General features: G+C 39.1%; 1 protein-coding gene across 5 annotated transcripts in view; it reads right to left on the reverse strand.

Moving 5' to 3' along the window:
- Window positions 1-22768, reverse strand: part of dpr12 (defective proboscis extension response 12) — a 110950-nt gene that overhangs the window by 81403 nt on the left and 6779 nt on the right. For 2 of the 5 annotated variants that reach the window (XR_004464491.2, XM_033338499.2), the window contains exon 1: window positions 16922-18209. The exons of 2 other annotated variants lie outside the window; for them this stretch is intronic. The gene's annotated coding sequence lies outside the window, so the exon portion shown is untranslated. Of the gene's footprint in view, window positions 1-16921; window positions 18210-22768 lie in introns of those variants that run through there. One more of the 5 variants, XM_033338501.2, reaches the window with a different exon arrangement.

Raw genomic sequence — 22768 nt, forward strand, 5'->3', positions numbered from 1 at the left:
TGATAAGGATTCATTAATAAGATACTCATTTTAGCAATTTGCTTTCATCGTATTGATATTTTATTTATCTGAGTAAATATCTTGTAATTTTAACTTTCCAGTCTTTGTAACGATTTATTATCGTACAATTTATATATGTAGATGCGAATGCTTAACCCGTTGTCGCATAAATTTGTCCACGTTTTATATTTACACGTTTGTATTATTATATTTACATTTATGCTTATGAGCGAAAATGATTAATCCGTTTTACAAGAAGAAGCAATTAATAATAAATAATAATAAAATAGAATAGGAGTAAGGTATATCCTTCATAAGATACTATAGCTAGAATTCATAGATCAATAATTACAATAGGGTCACGTGCGTTAAACAGGAGTTGCTAAAATTGTAATCCTGATTCCTAGAATTCTAACAATAATATGGCAATACAGAGCAACCTAACGAAAGAAAATTTCATCGACGATCGTTCATAGTCACGTAATTCGCCATTAACGATATGCACATAGGCAGAACTGAAACCTACAACATTCGTTCCTCGTATACATCAAATCAATCTTCAACTATCGAAACTAAGTGTCAACTCATGGTAATATAAGTAACTCATATCGAAGCAATCTGAAGTGATGCAATATCGTGTCACGGATATCACGGTAGCGTCGATAAATTAGCAACACGGCACTCGATAAACAGTGCCTCTTAATTTCGCCCAATTAACCGGCGATACCACGGGAAATTGGTGTAACGAATGCCCCACAGGGGCGAGGGGTTACGAACTAGGGGGAGGAAACGGCGGAGGGGGATGAAGTTGCGAGTCGTTGAAAACTACGCCAGGTCCACGTTGTTCCCGAAGTAGGTTATTCCGAAGTGTTTCGCGTTTTCGAGTCGCGTTAATGCCACTCGCGAAAGGTGGTCCTGGCCCGGGAATTACGCCACGGACGACCAATAAGGGGTGCTGTTGATTACGCCAGGTGGCGGAACAACCGACATCTATGAGAGCCGAAGCGGAACAGGGCGGAGGTAAACCGAGAAATCGAAGAAGCTGTGTCTGCCGTACTGTGTTCGGCGCCGTGGCCTTTTATCCTAAGCAAACAGAATTTGATATTCTGAAATCCTGATTGTGTCGATCGAGACGAAAATCAAGAAAGACGTATGTGCGCGGATCGAGGACGGTGATCGGCAGAAAGTACGACCGGGAACCAAGGGAATGAACGCGGATGATAGAAATAACAGAATAAAGAGGAGGAAAGAGAGACGAGGGACAAAGGAATGGGAAAGCAACGAAGGGAACACCGTTACCTTCAGCGATAAACTCCGCCAGAGCGATCCTCAGGGAAATAAAGTTCCGGAATGGCTACGGAGAAGAGACTAAGCTTCGGACCCCCGACGCGTCGCTGTCGTCTTCTTTTCGCTTGACCTCTGACGAATAATGTGAGAAGCATCAACTGTTTCTGGTATTTTTCGTGCTGCCTCAAATATACGAGCGGAGGACGTCGCGCTTATTTCTTATCCTTTCTCTATTTTCTTCCTATCCTTCTGTCTCGACTTTGAGATCGTTATTTCGTTGCTTATGTAGCTTACCCGTCAACCTGCCCGTTTAATTGAGTCTTCTCAACGAGTGCAGTTCCTTTGTGTAACTTTTTGCTACCTTAGGCGTCATTGATTTAAGATGCAGGATATTTAGAAAGATTAATAGAGTCAGTTATGACTTCCTTTTTATCGTATACCTTTAATCTATTCGCATCTGAACGAGATACCTCGCAATGAGATGTTTATGCAGTGCTTCTGAGTGGGATATTTGCCTTTTAATTTTTCTCGTTGAATACATTTTTATGGAAATGAAAAGAAGAAAAGATTCACACGCGTGCACATTTTGGATCCATCGATTTACAGAGTCGCTTTTCTCCTTTAATTCTTGTTATCTTTCCAGTTATACGCTTTCGTTGCTTTCGTTTGTCATATCGTATTAGGTCGTTTTGCGAGTGCTATCGTTTTTTTTTTTTTTCGTTATTGATTTTCAATGAAGTATTGTTTCTCACCTATCCACACCGTATTGTTTTTAGCTATCTATTCCCTTGAGCAATATTTCATTTTTAACAGATGAACATTCCAAGGAGATCGGCAGAGTGGTGGGAGAATGAATGACAAGTGAAAATTCATATCACATATATTGGAAATACTGTATGCTTCATGAATTTCATAAAAACAGACATAAAGCAACAATGGCAACTAAAAATATTAAATAATTAACAGATATAAATGATTTCAGCAGGAAAATTTCCATCGATATCGAATTCTAGATCACAGAAATGTTATTTTACGAGGGATTAAAAAATATAGGCTCTAAATGGGAAATGATGATAGAATGCAAGAAATTCGCGTTTTATAATTGCCAAATTTTAGTCGAAAGGATGATGAAACTTATAAAACGATTTAATATTATATTTCATACCCTGAAATCATATATAGAAACCAATAAATTCCCAATTAAAAGCTAATCTTAATAACTATAGCATACATATGCTCTATATTCTGTATCAACTAGATTTTTATCATTAACCCTTGTATTTTTTATCGCTGTTCGGTTTATTCCACAAATTTTTACTTCCATTTATTTCATCAAATCTGACTTTTGTGCCACATCTATAGACAAAATATGATAGACAGAATATGAGACATCCCGTTGAAAAAATAATATATGCGTTATAAAGTGGTACGAAATATTTACGCTCATATAAGGGATTAAAACGAAAGAAGAGTTTCAGGGCATTATTAAATCGAACACCGATCTAAATGTTTTTCTCTCTTATTTCTACTTGCGATTACCGTTTCTAGAAATCCTGAATTTTATCCAATGTCGTTCACGAACGTCGTTACGTTCAGTGACACGAATAACAGGCCGGCTGGGTTCGTTTCACGTTCCTTCCTCGCGGTTCCCTAGCTCGGTACACGCGCCTGAAAATGGAAGTCGGATCCTAAAGTCGGAAAGCACAGCCGGTTGAAACGCGATTCGTCTGGTTGCGTTCATAGCCGGTTGATTCGAGACGGCTAGGCTGTGGAAATCGGTGACGACGAGCAATTTCGATCCTTGTCGAGTAGCGCGGAAGGGAAACCCTTCTGGCTGATTCAACCCCTTCCGGTGATATACGGTACACGCCGTGGCGAGTGTTTTCGGTTCATTTCGTATTAAAATTATAATACCATCAATCGTTACCGCATGAAATCGCGGCCTGGTCATTATTCGCGTTGGTTATCACATAACAGAAATTCAAAACCGATACCGCGTAATGCTTATTGCACAAAGGTGTGCGGGAGTGAGCACTTCGATGGTCGCATCGAATGCACTTGCACACATATACGAGTGCTCCGGTAATTACTACTCATTAAATTAATACCGGGCATTATGCATCGAAGAGAAATCGACCATGCGCCTCTTTTTCGCCGATTTCGCGGCGCCCCCGAAACGTGACTTATTGCACCGTGGTTTCCTGCCAGCCAGCTCGTTTGTTTCACACAAAAACTCTGCTATAATACGAATTCGAGGTGCGATTCCAAATCTTCTTCTATTTGTTTTCCTTTTTAATTCGTCATTAGCGACTCGGTTGAGATCATAGATCGTGCCTTATAATTTTTGAGAGAGATCGGCTCGTTTTATTGAATATTTTAGCTTAATTTAATTTCGATGTTTGATTCAAATTCTTTAAGTTGCTTTTTATAGAAGGGAAATTAATATTAGATTATAGTTAAGCAGTAGAGAATTTGTTACAGCGCAGGATAAAATGGTTCGCAATAATTTTTGTATTATACAGGGTGTCCGAGGTTTGAACGGCCAAACAATGTCAATATATTGTAAGGGTCTAGATAAAAAAACAATGTTACATAAGTATAGGTCGTTTAAAGCTCTATTAAAAGGTCATAACAAAATTATGAAATACGGAGGGTACATATGCAAAGATAATTTGCCTATCGTCCTTAGCAATACAAAATTGACAACAGCTGAAAATAGAATTTATCACCCTGTAAATTTCATTTCTATTTTGCTTCATTTCGGTAACTGCATTATTTTGAGATGGAGATACTTCTAGATAAACATTTAATTAGATGCCTTTTTAGAAACAGAGTGAACGTGAATATCGCTGATCAGTCTTTGCATTATATCGCAGTAACCGTGATTCTGCAACCGTTTCTTTTACATTTTATACTTTTGTCATAACTTTTTAACAAGATTTTAAAACGACCTATGTTTATATAATGCTTTTTTAGACCCACGAGGTACACTGACAAACTGAATGTTTGTTACTAGGATACCCTATATAATGCATATCGCATAATGGAAAGACTTTTCTCCAGGAGGTAAAAAATGTGTAATTTTGTGTATGTTATCTTGATCCTTGATATTGTAATCTGGCCTTTTCTTGAAAGAAAAGAGAAAGTAAACTTGTTTTCGTCAAAGTTATCTGTAACAGCTAGTAATAATGTAAGAATTGCAGATTTCAATAATGATGCTGCATTTTCAATTCTGGTTTAGAGACGAAGGTATCATAAAGTAGAGATTTTGAGATATTATAAAATTTCTTATTTCTTTGGTCATCGTTAAAGTTGGAAAGGATCCAAATAATATTAATAGTATTGGCTTTTCCAAATACTCGGGGGAACACTTTTTCACACTTTAACGTAACATCATCGCTATGTAAACTATAATATTGTCAATAGATTGAACTCTACTCGCCGAATCACAGAAGATGATATAATTTTGATTGATCCTCTTGAGACCATTTGAAAACTTTTTCGTAAGAATACAGTACACTATAGTATAGTATAGTAGTGGTATTATTCTCCTATTTTATTTAATATTTCTTTTTACATTCAAAGAAACAATGCTCCCGATTGTTGTCTTGGAATTTTACAGTTTCCAAATATTTGCGTTGATCTAGAACCGATTGCATTTTCGACTATTAGGGGGAGTGAAATGTCTTTTCAACGTGTGTTTTTTTAATGTTTAAACGAAAATGTCATTTGGCCAGGACAAATGAATTGACGCTGCTTTTAAAATGTTTCGAAACGGGCATTGTTTATTCGACACGTGCCGGGCTAAAACGAAACATTTGAAAAATACTGCAATTTTGTCAGCAAATAATATCAATTCACCGCAGTCGGATATCACTTTTTGTCTCGTTTCTCCGATGGTTATATGTCATTATATAATATCATCCCACTTTTTCTGCTTTCCAACCATTTTTCGTATCCCATCCATCAATTTCGTTCGAATCGGATCAATTACGTGCAGTTAGCCTGTTTGCAGTCTTTCTAGTTTTTAAAGCTAATTTTATCTCTTTTCTTTTTGACTGACATTTTTTGTCCCATCGGCTCTTTTTACGTACACATGTGTTTTTACATTATATAACGCAACTCTTACGGTGTATTGGGATGAATTTGATACAGGTATATGTTTTCCATTAATGTGTTTCCGAATCAGAAAGTTGATCCCCGCCTATGCGTTGTATCAATGAGTTCTCGGGTTCCTGATGAAGACAACATTCGCGCCATTGCGTTCTCCGACCCTTCACGAAGTTGTTGAGTATACAGAGTATCGCATGATTCATGGTACAAATGGGGTGAGACAGATTTTATGTCATAAAATAAGCCGAAATAAGGCATAGAGAATTTGTATTGGAGGCTTAATTTTTGAGAAAATTAAATTTGAAAATTTCACAAGTACACGTGAATTTGTTTAATTTCCATATAGACAGGAGTATAAAATTGATAGAAGGATATTCTAAATATAAAAATATAAAAAATGTAGGATAAAGTTTGTCGTTTAAGCTTCCGTTTTGCAAAAATAATCTTTCAACTCGTTTAGTTAATAATTGACCAAATGCACTCGAGCATTTACTCGAGCAATTTTGTTAATTCGTCGTCCTAAAAAATAAGACACCCCACATAAAATCTGCCTAATCCTATTTGTATCACGAATTGCGGGATATTCTACAATGGCAAACGCATCTTACAAATGGAAGAAGTTCTTAGATCGAGTTCGACTTAATTTAGTTTGTAATTTATTGAAAATACAAATTTCAAAACCGTTCTATATTTATAGTGCTTCAAAGTGCAAGTAATTTATTATAGAAAACGGAAAATAGAAACAAAGTTTTCATAATACAGTTAGTCGAATTTATGAAAATTTAATAAGCCTTTCCCAATTTACAACCTCGCTACTGTATCTCCAAACCCTTTTAAAGAAGCATCGCCTCTGTCACTGGAATTTTGTTTTATATGAAAACATGCTGTAATAGTTGATTGAAGTTTTTCTTTCTCATGCGGAAGCTAGAGACTAGTTTTTGGTGTAAACAGATCGATTTTTGTCTGGTATAACAATGGAAATAAAATACAATGGTGCTGCGAAAAATAAATATCTTTCCGCTGTCGTTCCATCTTAATTATTTTCATTGGTTCGTTTCTTTTTCATTATTCGCTATATAGAGGTATTAGTCATACGATTACGATGATTAATGAGGAACGCATAGGATAATAATGGCTGTCGAAGAGAATATTCTTGTCAATATATGTATGCCCAATTACGCTATTTTTAACGATAAAGCGTAAGCCAGGAGGATTCTATCGACAAACAATAATCTGCCTCGAAGAAACGGCTTACGCATGGCTAATTGCTTGTCTGTAGGCGTCTTAATCCTTCGTGCTTAAAGCTTTGTCACTAAGGATAAAGTAAATTCAAGCATATATTAATACATTCGCTGAAACTCGGGTTTTCGCTAAATACGATGCTACATGTTAACAAGTCATTTTCACGTAACACCTGTCTCTATATTACCGTAAAGTATAAGAGCTATACGCGTACAAAAAATCATCGATTTTTCAATATCTGTAAAAATTTACTCTAAAAGCAAACTAACAATTTTCTAAGATGAAAGTTCATCGAATGATATTTTTTCATCTAACAAACTTATACTATACGACAAATTAATATAATATACTTATAATATACGACAAAGCATGATCTAATGGCAAATAACATCAAAAATCGGAGGAAAATTTTCAAAATCGGAGGATTATTACCTCAATCGTAAAAGAAACTTTATGCTTGCAAATTTTGTTACTCTTTTAATAACTAACATGAGTTCTTCTGAAATTTTCTTAATAATTTCATTTACTTCGCATCTCGCATTTAAGTCCATACTATACGTGTCTCTTGAAAGAGCATGTTAACTCTGATCTGCGATGAACACGTTACCAAAACAAGAAGTATTCCTTTTACCACTCTACACCCTTCGTTCTTCTTTGATTCATTTGTACCTTCAAATCGGCCTGTATATATTCCCCGCTTTTCTATAATCTCTGATCTCCACGTATACCCTCAGAGAGCTCGGCGAATCGTGGAAATCCAGGTGGAAAAGAGCAAAGATTCCAGCCGGATTACACAATTCTCAAGTGTACATTACATCGTGGAAGATATATGCGATAAGGAAGACAGACGATGAACGATAAAACGTCGGATGACTCTCAGCGAACCGGGCAAGCTCCGTGGCCGTAGCGTCTGATCGTTATTAATGAGCAAAGTGTGTCGTTACAGGCTTATTATCCGAGCCGTTCTAATTAAATTGGATTAGTGCAATGAAGCGTATCATGAAATTCTCGGTTAATGGTCTCACGCAGACCACGCCGCGCCCTTCGTTACCCCGGCCGATGTCGCTGACATGCAACGTTTCTGGCCGCGATCGACCTGATAAATTTCATTATGCCGGCCCTGGGATCGTGACGAGTACGATCGATCACGTCCGGCAGCAGCCAGCCAGCCAGCCAGCCAGCCCAGAAAAGAGGGATCTCGACAATGGGAAATCGCATTGTTCCCCGGAAACAGTCGAGCTTCTTTGCCTTCGCCTCGGAATCAACCATTCTCCCCGACATTAGCCTGGGTTCGATGGTTTTAGTCGATTTCTTGGACCACACCAACGACGATAATATATAGACAGTTTCCGGATAGTTACTGTACCACCAATACTAAAAGCCTGGTTTAATGTGATTTAAGTTTTCGCGAGAGAGACACCGACGATTTCCCACGAATAGCTTGGAGAAACAAATTTCCAATTTTTCTACTTTACTCTTTCGCTTTTCTATCCTTATACGTATTGTTTTCTTCGGTTCGGTGTAACGAGTCGTTGAGATCGTTTGAAAATTTCGAAAAGGGAAGATGTAGTTATCGCGAAACAAGTACACCTAACTTAAAGCCACGGAATCTGACGTTGGAAGTTGTAGCACGGGTTATCGTGAAAATAAGCGAGAGGTTGTAACGTTATAATGAACCGTTTCGAATGATACGCCGTAACAATACGTTCAAGTAACTCTCGCATTAATACGCGCACGGCAATAGCATTTATTCAACTCTACGGTAACGAGGCTGCTCGGTTGAAAAGTTATTTAAAAGCGCATTTCGCTGGCTCGGCTTATTTCTTCATTTTCAACAGATATTAAACGAGTCACGCAGATGATTTGCGTTTCCTCTTCATTCTTTTTTTTTTCTTTCTCGTTACCCCTTGCCGTTCCCTGGTGGAAATCGCGACGGTGAAATTGACGTACGTACATACCCACCGATCAAGTGTCGATTAAACCGTGTGAAAGCGTGCAATTTTCGAGAATATCGTGTATTAGGGAATTTAAAACGGGTCGGTTAATTTGATTATTAGCGGTCTGATGTTGTATGTTCAGCGAGTTCCGGCGGCCCTAATGAAACCTTGTAAATTTCACGCTCGACTCTTGCAATGATTGCCTGTAATGGCCTGGGAATATCATTAAACGATTCATCGTCAGAGTAAAGTTCATTGGCACCCTGCTCCCACGGATCAATGGAGGCCTGTTTATCCCTGGTATATCTGTTTACCATTCGCATTAACATAACCTGCTACATTCAAAGCAGAATCTTCTCCATGTAATCTATCACTCTACCTACGTTCAGAGCAGCGTAAACTTAATAGAATTGAAAAAAGAAGGAAAAATAGAAAAGAAGGAAACAGGGATGCTCTTCGATGCTTAAAATTTTTTAATAACACTCAATTCGTTAGCTAAGAGCTCGTTGGCGAGATATTATGGAGGCTTTCTCGTGAAATGCGTGATATTATTAAAAAAAAGAAAAAAGAATACATAAAGAGTGAAAAAGAGGATGTAGAGAAAATAGGAGAGGAGAATACAAAAAGAAAAAAAGAAGAATTAAAATCCCTGGCGGGTTATTAAAGAAATCATTAATTATAAAAGATGAGTTTGTGCGTATACATGTATACGTGCGCACACATACAGAGATAATTCAGAATCCTACTCATTGTTATTCGCATAACTTCTGAGCGCGATATTCGACGGCGAACTAATAATACGTTTAAAGTTCACTTGCTGTAGAAATTTCCTCCCGGTACTTTTTTTAACAAGCCGATTTATCTTGTTGTTCGCCGCTTCGTTTTTTCATCGACCCGTCAAAATGCCAGGCGAGCTTCGCGTTTCTCACCCCTTGCCTTTATGAGAAAAAGAGATAGAGCGAAGGAAAGCTAGAGAAAAGAAGAAAAACTTTGCCGCTTCTATTCGTCCTGTATCCATTATAATAATAGGTGGCCGTCGTCAGTTTCAATTTTCTTCCGAGGTATTTCGACCTTTTTAATTCGAAATTTTTATCCATCAAATTATCGCGTCAATATACTAATTTCAAACGATAATTGCTTTAGATTCCAGTGACTTTTCATCCTCTCTGTCCCTTTCTCTTCCGAATTTATTTCTAGAATATTTCAGAAACCTTTTACGAATATCCCTGTAATTTCCATCATTCTAATCACGGCCGTCTAAAAACGACATATCGACGTATATCATCATCAAACTATACCCATTATCATTAACGATGGAAACATGAGCTGTAAGGTACACTTTGCGATTGAGTCTTTTAACGATATAGTTTAGAGAATTTCACTTAGATACACGTAGTCAAAGGTTTTCCTATTCTGTCCTCTTATTTTATTCATTTTCATTCACCGTTACTCTATCCCTAGTTGTTAGCTAAGAATTGTACAGTCAATGAAACCTATAGTTCATTCAAAGGCGCTCGCGGGAACGTCCTTAACCCTTCCTCATCTATGGTCTGGGTATAACACGATGCAATGTCATTCGTGTAACGTTCTCATAACGTGAGCAACGAAAAGATTCTTTTTGATGTGATACTTTTTGCGAAATAACTGATTTTTTGTTGTTTATCCTTTCATAGTACATTCAGCACTCGAATAAAAGATAGCCAACCGATCACAAAATATGTAGCTAAAAATATGCAGACGATCAAAAAGATTGTAGCAAGATATTATATAGGTCAAGAAAATTGCACTAAAAAATTGTATCGGCTAAGAAAATTGTATTGGAAGATAGTAGCATTAATTATATAATTGTAGGATTAATCGACGGTTAAATAAGTATTCCAGTAGAGTTTGAAATACTTTCGTGGCACATTTCTGTAATCCAAAAACTATTATTTAAATAAAATCGAATCTATTTGATAATATGTAGATTTATTTGAAATGTACGCTTTTTGGAATCGGAAGGAACTGGCTAGTAAAGATTCTGATTTCTAACTGGTTCTGCCAGGGATTCTTGGTTCCTTTTTGGGATTTATGTAATTGGGTTTATTCTACGTCTTAGGAATTTGGTTCTTTAGGTTGGTTTTATGGCATCATGGAGTACTTAGGTCGGCCCGGCTATTTTATCAGTAAAATAGACAAGCTTTTGACATTTTTGGAGCAGCTTTTACGTTCGGGGTGATAAAATAGGGGCAGATAAAACGACAAGTATCTTCTTAATAGGTTTCCTATCAGCATTATATCCACTACCGTTCACGAGAATCACAACACTTTGATTGATTTGTGGTAACAACATTTGAATTTGACCAAAGTGTACAAATTAATGACGAGCTATCAATTAGAAATAATACCATCTCTTCACGTCAAATATCACTAGACTGATGTATCAGTCTGAATTATCTGTTAAAATACGTAGCAATAATATGTTTTATTATTCAATATATCTATATACTATACATATTCATTATTCAAGTATTCACATTCATAGATTCACTGCTCGCATTAACGTCAAACAATTTTTCCAACCTTCTTTGACACATTAAAACGCAAACAAACACTACTATTTAAATGTTAAATGAAAGGCAAGTTTCTTTGTTATTAAACAAGCAATTACCTTAATAACGTTCTATTTTAAACCGATTGCCTGAAAAATGTGCTTCGCCTAGTCACTCTTCTAATTAAACGAACGCATTGAAAATCAAACACATTAAACGCGAGAGGTCGTTGAATACGAAGGAATTAATTTATTTTCTATTAAACGAAACCCATGCGCAATATGTATACACGGTGCACAAGACAAACACAAAGACTCTAGTCCCCGGTGAATTTAATTTAACCGGCGCCCGATTCGTTTCGATGATCCCGCGAGAAAATGTTTACCCTAGTGGAGGTCAGGCAAAAGCGCCGTTCTCGAGTGTCATAAGTTCTTAATCCCTTTCGTAGCTTCCAGCAGTAAACACCCCTCGACCACACACACGCACAGCCAGCGGCGTTATCTGGGTCCCCTATGGCCCTATGGCATGAAGCTCGAATTCAACACGCTTGGGATGGTCGGGACGATTAAGACTTCCGGGAGACGGGGGCGTCTGTCGTCGCGGTCGTATTAATAAATATCCGATTCGCATTCAATCTGGACAGCTTGGCAATCGGCTCGTTCAACAGCAGTCAGATAGAGGGGAAGGGGAAAGAAGGAGGAAAACATACAAAGAGGTGGAAAGAGATATAAAGTGAAAAGGGGAAAAGGAAGAGAGGAATAAAGAGGAAGAAGATGGGTAAAACTGAGCGTGATACTCGACTACGAAGACTAATGACACGGGGACAGGCATGAAACGGGGTGCCGAGAGATCCACTAGCATATGGGGGGTGGTTGTGTAAAAAAGGGTGGCGTAACAAAGAGAAGGATCGCTTGTCAACACAACACAAACGACGTCCCGTAATTTCCTGACAGCATTGGCTATAGCTGGAAGGGCAAAGCGAGAGAGAAAGAGAGCGAGAGAGAGAGACAGCGCACGAGAGAGAGAGAGAGAGTGGAGCCAACTCGTGGAAAACTGGGACGCCTCGTAGAAATTAACGTAACTAACGTCGAACGAAGCGTCGGAACCCTCGACCACGCGAGTTACCTATCTACCATGATCAATGGCACGTCGCATGCCGAGAAGAAGGCTTTACTCGATCGTAGGGTGTGAATTTATGGCGAGCTCGACGGCCTTGAGCGTCCGAGCTGTTTTATAATTACGCCTCGTAAACGAGCCTTCCGGGGGGGTATCAGCTCGATTTTAACGGAAAACGTCAATTTCCGGCGTTTCACCTTCCATCATTGTCCCGTATCGTCGCTTATAAAACGAAACGATTAGACGTCGAATTATTGACTTGTTTTCAGGTGTCTCGCTGGAGTAAGACTTTTAGTTCACGCGAGTAGCGAATTAAGGGTGTTCACGCGACCTTTGTTTTTTATGATCTTTTCCATGAATTTGTATTATTGAATACTATGTTTTCTTTTTTCCAGTTACGAGAGGAAATTTCCAAGTCACGTTTAATATTTGTTTCGTTTAATATTCGCTGAGAATAGAGAAATTTTTTTGCGTTTACATACGAGATTGTTCGCATATTTTACAACAAAACGATGTACGTGAGAGGAATGTAGATATTGCAATTTTATAATCATCCCAACGTATCAAATTAACAAAAGGAGCGGATAAGAATTAAAGAAAAATTCTTCACGCGTTCTCGATTCCCTTGAATCTCCTGCACCATCGTAATACGTAACTTTTAACCGGCTCGTTCCGATAAACGTTGTTACAGATTCATTTCCCGCAATGCGATTAATTGCGCTAAACAGGTTAAGTGCCCTATCGATCGGTCGAGATTTATTCTTTTTATCCCTTTCTCGATCCCTTTGCGCTTCTTGTGGCCGTTTCGAGGGATGCTTCGTGTAAATATAACGTTGCTTTCACGCGGTTATAACACGAGAAAAGTGTCTGAGTCAACTTCGTTCCGTGAAAACCTAGTGTCACATTCCATCTAACGCTTAAGTATTGTTTAAATGGAGGAAATTGTAGAAATGTAGTTTGAGTGACGCTAATAACGAAACCATTCTTTGTCTTGGCGAACAGATAGCCTTAGGGATGGGAACACGCTTTCAAAGAAATTACGACGACAATATTCTCAAATCATCGTAAATATTTACGAAACGGTACAAGATATCGAACAAAAGTTTAACTGACAATCGCACAATTTTTCACGTGCTTTAAAATGTAGCGATAAAGAATTTTCGAATAATATTATTTTCAAAAAGCGTTAATTGCTTTTTGTAGTTTTACTTTTTACATTCAAATAAATAACCTTTTAAAAACTCTGTATAATTAGATACATGAATATGATTTGAATTATAAAATCATTTCAACGCACAAAATCGAGCTTTCATACCGAAAAGTACTTCAATAGATGTAAAAATATTCAATTCGGTATGTCCGCATAATTAAATTTTAATAATGCACGTTAAAAGGCAGAAACAATAAAAGGTAATTACCTACTCGTTAATTTTTATAAATCAGTGTCACATAAATATTTTAAGACAATAGCTATTGAAAGATTTGTACTCGTAGACGTACAAAGGCAATTTATCCGTAGTAACGTTAAATGTACTTTACATTTATACGATCTCTTGAAAATATCGTGCTTTATTATCATAAATGTATGAAGGTCACTAAAAATTCAACTGTGAGCTCGTTCAGATTGGTGATCTGCAAACTTCTACGTGCGAAGTTACGATCATACCTTTTGTAGTAGTGAAGCATGATATTTGCCGGACGATTGTGTCAAATACTATGGTCTACTTAAGTATCGCAATGACGATGTTCTTCAGGAAAGCATTTAAAACAGAAATATTTGTCGTGTCACACACGATGTATAAAAGCAATACAGACGTGCTAAATAGTTCTCTCTTTTTTGAAATAACGCTAGATTATAGGATTAAGTGTGAAACTAAATTAGTTGACCTAGATAAGTAACCACTTTTATATTGAACGCATTTAAACACATTTTTGAATTTAAGAAACGAATATTGATTATGTGTCAGTGAATGTACTTTTACTATATTATTGTATTATGTTCATAATGTATAAAGATGAGTATCGAAGTAATTATATTAATTGTAGTAATTATACGAAGTAATTATATTACCTGTATGGCATACTAAGCATTAGTTAAATATGATTACAGGGACACATCAAAATTTTATGTCATTCATGCTAGAATTGCCACCATTTGACGAACAAAATCAGATTCTGTTCGTCTGCGAAATGTTATTCTACTTATATCAGATTATAGTTAGCACAGAATAACGCGAACGAGATCAATTATGCACGGCATGATTCATCGATAATATCTTACAATGTGTTTCAATTTCCAAGAAATATTCTTGAACTTTTACGTTTCCGTCAAGCGTTCGCTAACTTTGGAAACATGATAATATTAAAAAATGTCAGTCAGACGTTTCGTTTTTTTATAAAGGTTCAATTTAAAAACTTAATACGTTTTCAACGAATCCCGTTTCAACGAAATTGCGTTTTTACTTCATTTTCGAATTAAGTGTGTCTTTTTATGCAAATGCAAAATTTTTTATGAACATCGCTAAAAAGATGGCATCTAAGCAGAGATTTCGCTCTTTATATTTTATGATAGTTGGTGCTTTATTTTGAATATTTGATTTTTTTTTTTTTTGCATATTATGTACATACCGTAGACATTTGCACACTTAACTTCTTCATAAATGCATAAATATTCACTGATGTCTCTCAATTTCCACGAAACTTCATGGATATGCATCACCTGTCTTTAAACTGTACTTTACGTCTTTGAACCTAATAATTTATTCTTTTTTTTCGTCCACGTCGTATTAAAGTACTCTTTTTCAGTCGCCAAGCGATTTCAACATCCAAAAATCAATTAAAGCGAACTTATCGTATCTTCTCTCCTATGATGTTCAAATTGGCGCTTTCAAAGCAGTGACCCTCGCGTTTGGTCGACATTTTCCGCTTATGAGGATGAACGTGTTACCGGTTTCAGGATAACATCGAGAAACTTGATTTCCACGTAACAAAAGACGAAGAATATCGAATTAGAAAATGGAATACATGATTGTACTTTGCGAGGCAAAAGGATCTTCCGAGGCAGTACGTCAATTTTCTCGATCCCTTTGTGCCTTCGAGAAATTCTTTCTCCTTCCCCCTAGCCGAGTCTGCCGAAGGTCCACGGTGATTTGCATAAATAACGAATTGTTGAACAACCCCGAAGACGAAAGTCAAGGGACGACAAAATTGAATGAACGCGCGTCTGTCTGTGAGCGCAAGTCGAATCACAAATGCATATATTCGACGATTTTCGCGGGCATTTGCATTTAGAAAATTATGTGTAATTAGCGCGTGTGAAATGAATATGTTGCAGAGCAGGAGAAAGTTCATTAGCGGCGGCGGAATTTGCATGCGATTTCAACCAACGATCTTTTCGTTGAGTATTTCCCTTGAAAAATTTCCAACGATCCTCGCTTAATATTATCCTGGAAACACAGCGTCATAGGGTTCACCGTTGCTCGTGTTAATTTTGCAGAATTATTAAACTCTCTTGCGATACTGTAATCAACTACGATCAACGTTTCTGTCTAGTGCGCGATTTTTGCGGATCGCATATTAAAACATAGCCGGTAGAACGTTCCAGCTTTGTAATACACTTTTCTGTGTTTTTCACAATTTCCTACTAGCCTGTCGGTGAAAAATAAAAGTAAGACATCTGTTCTGTAGGATTTGGAAGCCAACAAAACTCTATTTTGGGAAACAAAACTCGATGAAATTTAATATTATTTCGTACATGGTTAATACATGGTATTTTCCTGTAGTAAGTTCTTTAATAACCTGTAGTTGATGCGACACTAAACTCCAATTTTAGAAAGAAGTTTTTACAATTCCGACTTTTTATCTAAATCTTTCAAGAAAGGAAGAAGTAGTAGAAAACCCTTTCTTACTGGATGGTAATAACACGGCTATCCTACTTCTGTTACGAATAAAAGTTTCACAGCGTCGACGGATAAAACCTCGAAGTTTACGATCTCAATCGGAACATTTCCGGATAATTAAGTAGAAGGAAAAAAGGCGGTGTGATTGCAAAAACCGTACGAGAACTATACACGCGTTAGAAGCGTGCAAGATAAACGCATTATCATCCGTCAACATACGAGGCTCGCACGAAATAAGGTTTCGCTTTGTTGATCGAATTCGTTGTAAACCAGTCGACACGGTTGAACTTCCTTCGGGATTTTAGTCGCGACAAAGTGACGGATAAATTGGATTTCCTTCGTCTTACTCTAAAATGCCATTAACTGCGTTCCGTTATCTCGTTGCTGACTCGAGGGAGAACTTACAAAAAAAAAAAAAAAAAAAAAAGAAAGAAGAAGAAAAGAGGAAACAAGAAATAGCAAGAAATAAAGGAAGAAAAAAGGAACATCTATACGGTATCTCGATACGCGACGAGGTTCATTAAATTTTAATAAATCCACGGCCGCGGATTATCGAGTTTCGACGTCATTAAATGGTACGCTTTGTTAAACCGTAAGTAACGGACCCTCTTCTCGATCGGCTCATCATGCAGCGGAATCACAAAACGGAATGCATAAGATGGTCTAAAGAAATCCAGAGGTATTCGGTTTCGAACGGTGTACGAGGCGTCTTAAAGCTACACGATGCAAACTCAGCTAGCAACTGGACGAGAGGGTGGAACACACGAAAGGTTAGCATCAAAGCGGTGAGACTCACTTTCAGCGCGGGGATGTGGTACACGGTTAGTCCTCAGTGGGACCAGCTCTTTGCGCCGAAATCGGGTAGTCCTTAAGAAGACGTAGTTCGGTCTAGTTCCAGAGTACACAATTACACGGTAGCGCAGGATTAAGTCGAGACGACGAAGCCGAGACGTTGAAATCGGCGAGAATTTAACCCTCAAAGGAGGGCTGCAATCGGGGATACATGATACCCCCGTATTCGGGACTTACGATCTACACTGGTCTTTAATGGAAAATCCTGGCGAGTTCGCAAATGGCACGGCGTAACCACTCAACAATCACGATTTTTACTCGAGTCACTCGATCACGATCAGATGTTGCCTCTTCTCGTGACGTAATTTATCCGAAGCGAGCAACGAGAATGAGACAAAAAAGAAAGAAGGAAACGACAACGGTTTCTTTCTCTCAGTCAAAAACACCAAGAAAAAACTTTTCCTTTCTTCCAAACGATCACTGATTCACAGCTGCACATTCACGATACACAGAAGAAGCAAACTATCACTGAGAGGATTTTACGATGGAATTCTCGCACTTACTGACGGATATACGTCGACGAACAAGTCTCGACCTTAGTGTTCCCTGATTCGCGTTAAATCTGGCAAAGAAGAAGAGCTTCTCTTCTCTGACGACAAAAGTGTGTCACGCGAGGAAGAAACCACCACCACAGCGATCGAACGATTCCACCGCCGTAGTCGTCGTTGGGGTATCAGAGGTCTCGTGTAAATGTTCTCTCTTTATCTCTCTCTCTGTTTCTCCACTCGTTCGTCCCTCGGTTCGTTGTTCGTTGTTCACCGTCGTGAGAAGAGCTTATCTCTCGCGCGAGATAAGCTTGTCCTCGGGTCAAGCACACACACACGATAGGGTCGCGAGAAACGGAGGTAGAACCGAAAGAGCCACGGATGAGATATGTAAATCCGAATGTATCGTGATGTGTCACTGTGGTCACACACCGATTTGCCCACAACGAACGCGACTAAGCGCGTACCTGTGTGCGTGTTTACGCGTACTCGCGAATCAAGTAACGGGGCCAGAGACGCGGCAACGCGACGCGTTCGTACTTTGCTATTTTATGATCCGTCCCTCCTCGTCGATGACGAACGAACGCAGGTGTTTCTTTTAATCAGGCGAGCACACGTCGTTACTCAACGACGCACGTCGAAAAATTCTACCCAGAACCGAATACGCACCAGCCCTAGGAGAGACCCTTAGGCCGGATCCGCGGAGTTTCCTTTCACCTCGATTTTCGGTCCCTTGCCACCCCCGCGCGAGTTGCACAGGCGCGAACCGCTTTCAGAATTTCCGAGGCTCGGGTACCGCGCACGTCGAAAGAGAGGGGAGCGCCCTCTCGCCGTTGTAGGAGAGACCGCTCGAAGAGGGAGAAAAGGGACGTTGGATATATCCTCCGTGTAGAAGAAGAGTGGAGGGACTATAGGGGTTGTTTGATAGTAGGGGTGAAACGCTGGAGAAGGTAGAAAGTTCTCTTGGTTGCCTCTACTCTGTCGTGGAATCGGGGGAAAGAGAGAGATTGAGAGAGAGAGAGAGACAGAGAATTTCCACTCTTCCCGCTTCGTGGAAATTCACATGACCAAGGGATGGAACACAGACGTGCGACACCAGGTCAGAGAGGAGAGTCCGTCTTATACACACCAGCAGTACTACGACAGACACCGTCAAAGTCCTGGGGTCTATGTACTTTTACGTATATTCGTATTCCACCAACGGTGGAAGTTGTATTGGTACAAGTTATTCGTGCCGCCGCCACTACTGCCACCACCACCACGACCACCGCCGCTGACGCCGCCACCACTACCACCAGCAACCACCACCACTACTATCGCCGCCGCCGCCGCCGCCGCCGTCGCCGCCGCTGCCACCGCCGCCTCCACCGTCTTCGTCACCACCGTTGTCGCTGCTGCGCTGCTGGTGCTGGTGCTGGTGCTGATGGTGGTGCTGCTGGTGCTGGTGCTTGCTGCTGCTGGTGCTGCTGCTGCTCGGCTAAGCGGTTGTGTGGGTGTGGTGGGGTTCAAGGGGGTGGCGCAGGCGTTTTGGTGCACCGACGCATTGATCCCTGGAATTCGTAGGGACGGTGACTAGGGCCAAGCATGTGTCCACTTTCGATGTGAGAAAGAGAGGAGAAGAGGGGGCCACTCGGTGAACAGAATGAGAAGTACATGACGACGAACCTACAGGAGTAGGGAGAAAAAGGGTGGCTGTACCAAGGGAGGGGGGAGAGAATGGAACAATGAGGTTGGAGGAGAGAAGCAACCGTTTTACTCGTAGCCGGTGTCCACACCTGCAGACCGTTGGTCGTGATGCGTTTGAGGATGATGGAATGTCGGTTACGATTGAAAATCTTTTCGAGCCGGAATCTGGATCATGGTAGGGGAAACGGCCAGAAGTTTCGGCCTCGGTGTTTGACGTCCTAACTAGGAGAAAGCGAGATGATGGATAATGATGATGGATGAAACGAGATACCAGGCGGACCAAGGAATAGCGTGCACCGGTTTAAAGAATCCGCGTCTCGAGGGTAGTTTTAATCGCGTATAAAACCTCGAGCGTTCATTTTCCGATGGAAATCAGGGCTTCGCTTCGTGAAAATGTTAGTACCTCAGTTATTTCGTACGCGTCTCCAGATAAAAGCAAAAAAAGGGAAGAAAAATCAGGAAAGCGTATGTAATTCAAGTATTATGAGATTTCGTGCCGGACTTCCAAGTTCAAATTTGTTCTTATTAAACCAGCTAGCGTAACGTTTTAATCGGTGCTCGTGAATGCGTTTGCCATGCACCGGAAGTTTTTCAAGTTAATTGCAAGTGAAACGAATTCGTCTGACCGTCGTGTTCCTTATTCAAAAGTAGAGAAAGGGGGGATGAGAAGGCGATGAATGGCCAAGCTATAAAATTAAACAGGAGTCAGAAAAGCCTCGAGTTCTTTGATGGAACGAATCCATCGATTTCGTATAATATAATGTCCGATTCCGAAGTCTCAACGGTATCCTTTTCACTCGGCTGACCTCCGCAAAAATCGTTCGTTAATTAAGACGGCCGATCCCGACGGGTATAGACGAAGGAGAGAAGAGAAGAGAAGAGAAGAGAAGAGAAGAGAAGAGAAGTGAAGAAAATAGCAGCGTAACAAACCACGCCATCGGTGCTTCCCTTTCTCGACTCGGCCAAGCCTGATCTGGTGGTTTCGCCAATCCGGTAAAAAAGGTCTTTCCTCGATACCTTCACGCTCGTTTCTCATCGATTTTACGATTCGTTCGATCGTCAACGCGCATCCAGCCTTCGTATCATACCACGAGAAGCGCCGACACGGCCAATGCTTTCTATAAAATATTCAAGTCCAAGCAGCGTACAGATATGTACCAATACTGAATAAATAATAGGGACGAGGAAGATCTACGATCAGTTCATAATTCCGTTCCATTTCGAAGCTCTGATCCATTCGTCGATCTCTCTAACGAGAGCTTCGTACTCGAGATGCGTAAGTTCTGTACGTAGGTTGTATAGGATGGAAATTTCAAAATTGAAAAGAGCAGATGAAGGGACAGGGTTAAGTACTACTACATCGTTGAACGGAACGAACGATGGAAAGAAAAGGATGCCGGGTAAATGATTAGAACCATCGGAAGAAAATTATGTACCTTTTCTCTCTCTCTCTCTCTCCCTTTCTCTCTCTCTCTCTCTCTTAAAACGGTTTCTTCGGTACGTATACCGGAACTGTATCGATAATTTGTTCAACCGACTGACACAATTATTTCTTACAATTATCTTTGAGGTTCTCGTACAGCGAACAATCGTTTTCTGACGTTGACGGTGTTCCTAGTGTCGTTATCAGTCGCTTTTCTCCGAAATCAGAGCCACCAACGATCGATCGATTTAATACCTTCATTGGATAACAGTTATTAACGTGTACAGTAATTAGAATTACAGACACAGTATCACCGATGATAAATTAACGAGACATCTCGAAAATCAGCAATTTTGAAATATCTATAAATATCAACTCTCAAAGCGAGCTATTTACGAGGATGGCAGTTAATTATTTATAGTATATAAAATTATAGTATGTAAATCGTAGTAGCATCTTTCCTTGTTTAATAGTAAACAATATTCTATTTCAGAGAATTTCAAAGCAAAGACTATCAGTAAAATTGGAAAGGGAACAGAAACTTTTCATTACCAAATGACCGAATAGTTAATAAGTTTCTACTTCGAACTGTCTATTTCAAATCGATTTTCCAACAAAGTTACGTCACTTAACTGCGTCGCGTCACTCTTCTAGCAAATTTATACGGATTTGGAGAATGTTATTATTACAATTGACATTTGATCCTGAAATAACAAGTCGTACCTTAATTTAATTTATAGAAATAGGTAGAATAATTGTAGTAAATGAATTGTAACTGTCTTAATCGAAGTACGAAAAAGTCATCCTGCTTTGTAACTTCTTTTTCACAGATACGCTGATACGGTTACAATGTGTAAGTATACTTTTTCAATGGAACCTTACGATTTTCTTTCGCATAAATTGATTTCCCGTGTTATTCTACGCGCGAAAGATGTAACATAAGATGCCTACTTTTTACAACTCATTCAATTCGTTTCACTGCCACATCGTAAACAATTTCATATTCTTCTCTTAACCTTTCGCCGTTCTGCGTTCCAATTTACTTCCAGTAAGTAAAATCGATTATTATGTATCAAAACTTGATCAAGATGGAATGTTTCCATTAGCTTCGAAGATGCATAAATCTAGTGACATTACGAAGGGCCTTTAAACCTATTAAATAAGAAGTATTAGGTTGTCCGAAATGTTTCTTTCGTTTTATAAGGAAATAATAGACGCACAATGTTTTTTTATTTTATATTAGTTCATCGAATTACGCACGAATATAATAATAGAAATAGAACGAAATGGATCACACCTAATTCAATAAAATGATATAAAACAGAAATTTTTGTTCATCTATTATCACCTTATGAAACGAAAGGAACTTTTTGGACAACCTAATAGATACGATAAAACGTTTAACGAGGCTAGAAACACAAAGATTTAATATTTTTCATTATGTTATTTAATTCCTCGGAACCGAGTATTTTCTGCGAAATATACGAAAACTTTGTTCGCCATGGATGAACTTGTTTCACAGTTGCGAATAACTCGATTACGTACATTGCCACTGATCATAGATACAAGATACGTACCTCTACATTTATCAGCTTAAAAGATTTTACTTCGTCTGGCAGATGGAAAGTTGGTCATCCATGGCTGTCGCGGTTTCGACAACTAATTGTAAGTAGCAATTAAAGGAACGTCGAAAGATGAGATTGAAATGGAAAGGCGACATACCCGCGACGGTGTTTCAATTTACCTCGACGCGCGACGATCCTTTTGTTCGCATTATAATGGAATACATTGATCGAACGAATAACGCGTACACGTGTTCGCAACCTCCTTGAAAATTGAAATACACTCGAAAATTGGGGAATTTATTTCCTGGCAAATAAAATGCCATTTTTTGTATGTATTTTGGCGAGACGGAATAACGATTAAAAAAAATAAACAAAAAATAAAAAAAGAAGCACGAAGAAGAGAAGAGGAGGGGAACGGAGGACGCCACTTTTATGTCCGAGGCCGAAATCAATTTTTGCATAGCTGTAGTCGAATTCGATGTTCCGTACGCGTGTTCATCAGTCCATTCCACATCAACGAATGGTGGAAAAATCGTGAAACCTCGAGCTCGTCGAGGCGCGAAATCTAACGAACAAGCAAGTCGCGATACGCGATTCCAGAAAACTTAAATGTCTTTTAAATTTCTTCACAT

Source organism: Bombus vancouverensis, chromosome 7 (assembly GCF_051014615.1).
Source record: "Bombus vancouverensis nearcticus chromosome 7, iyBomVanc1_principal, whole genome shotgun sequence".
In the NCBI taxonomy this organism is placed as follows: Eukaryota; Metazoa; Arthropoda; class Insecta; order Hymenoptera; family Apidae; genus Bombus; species Bombus vancouverensis.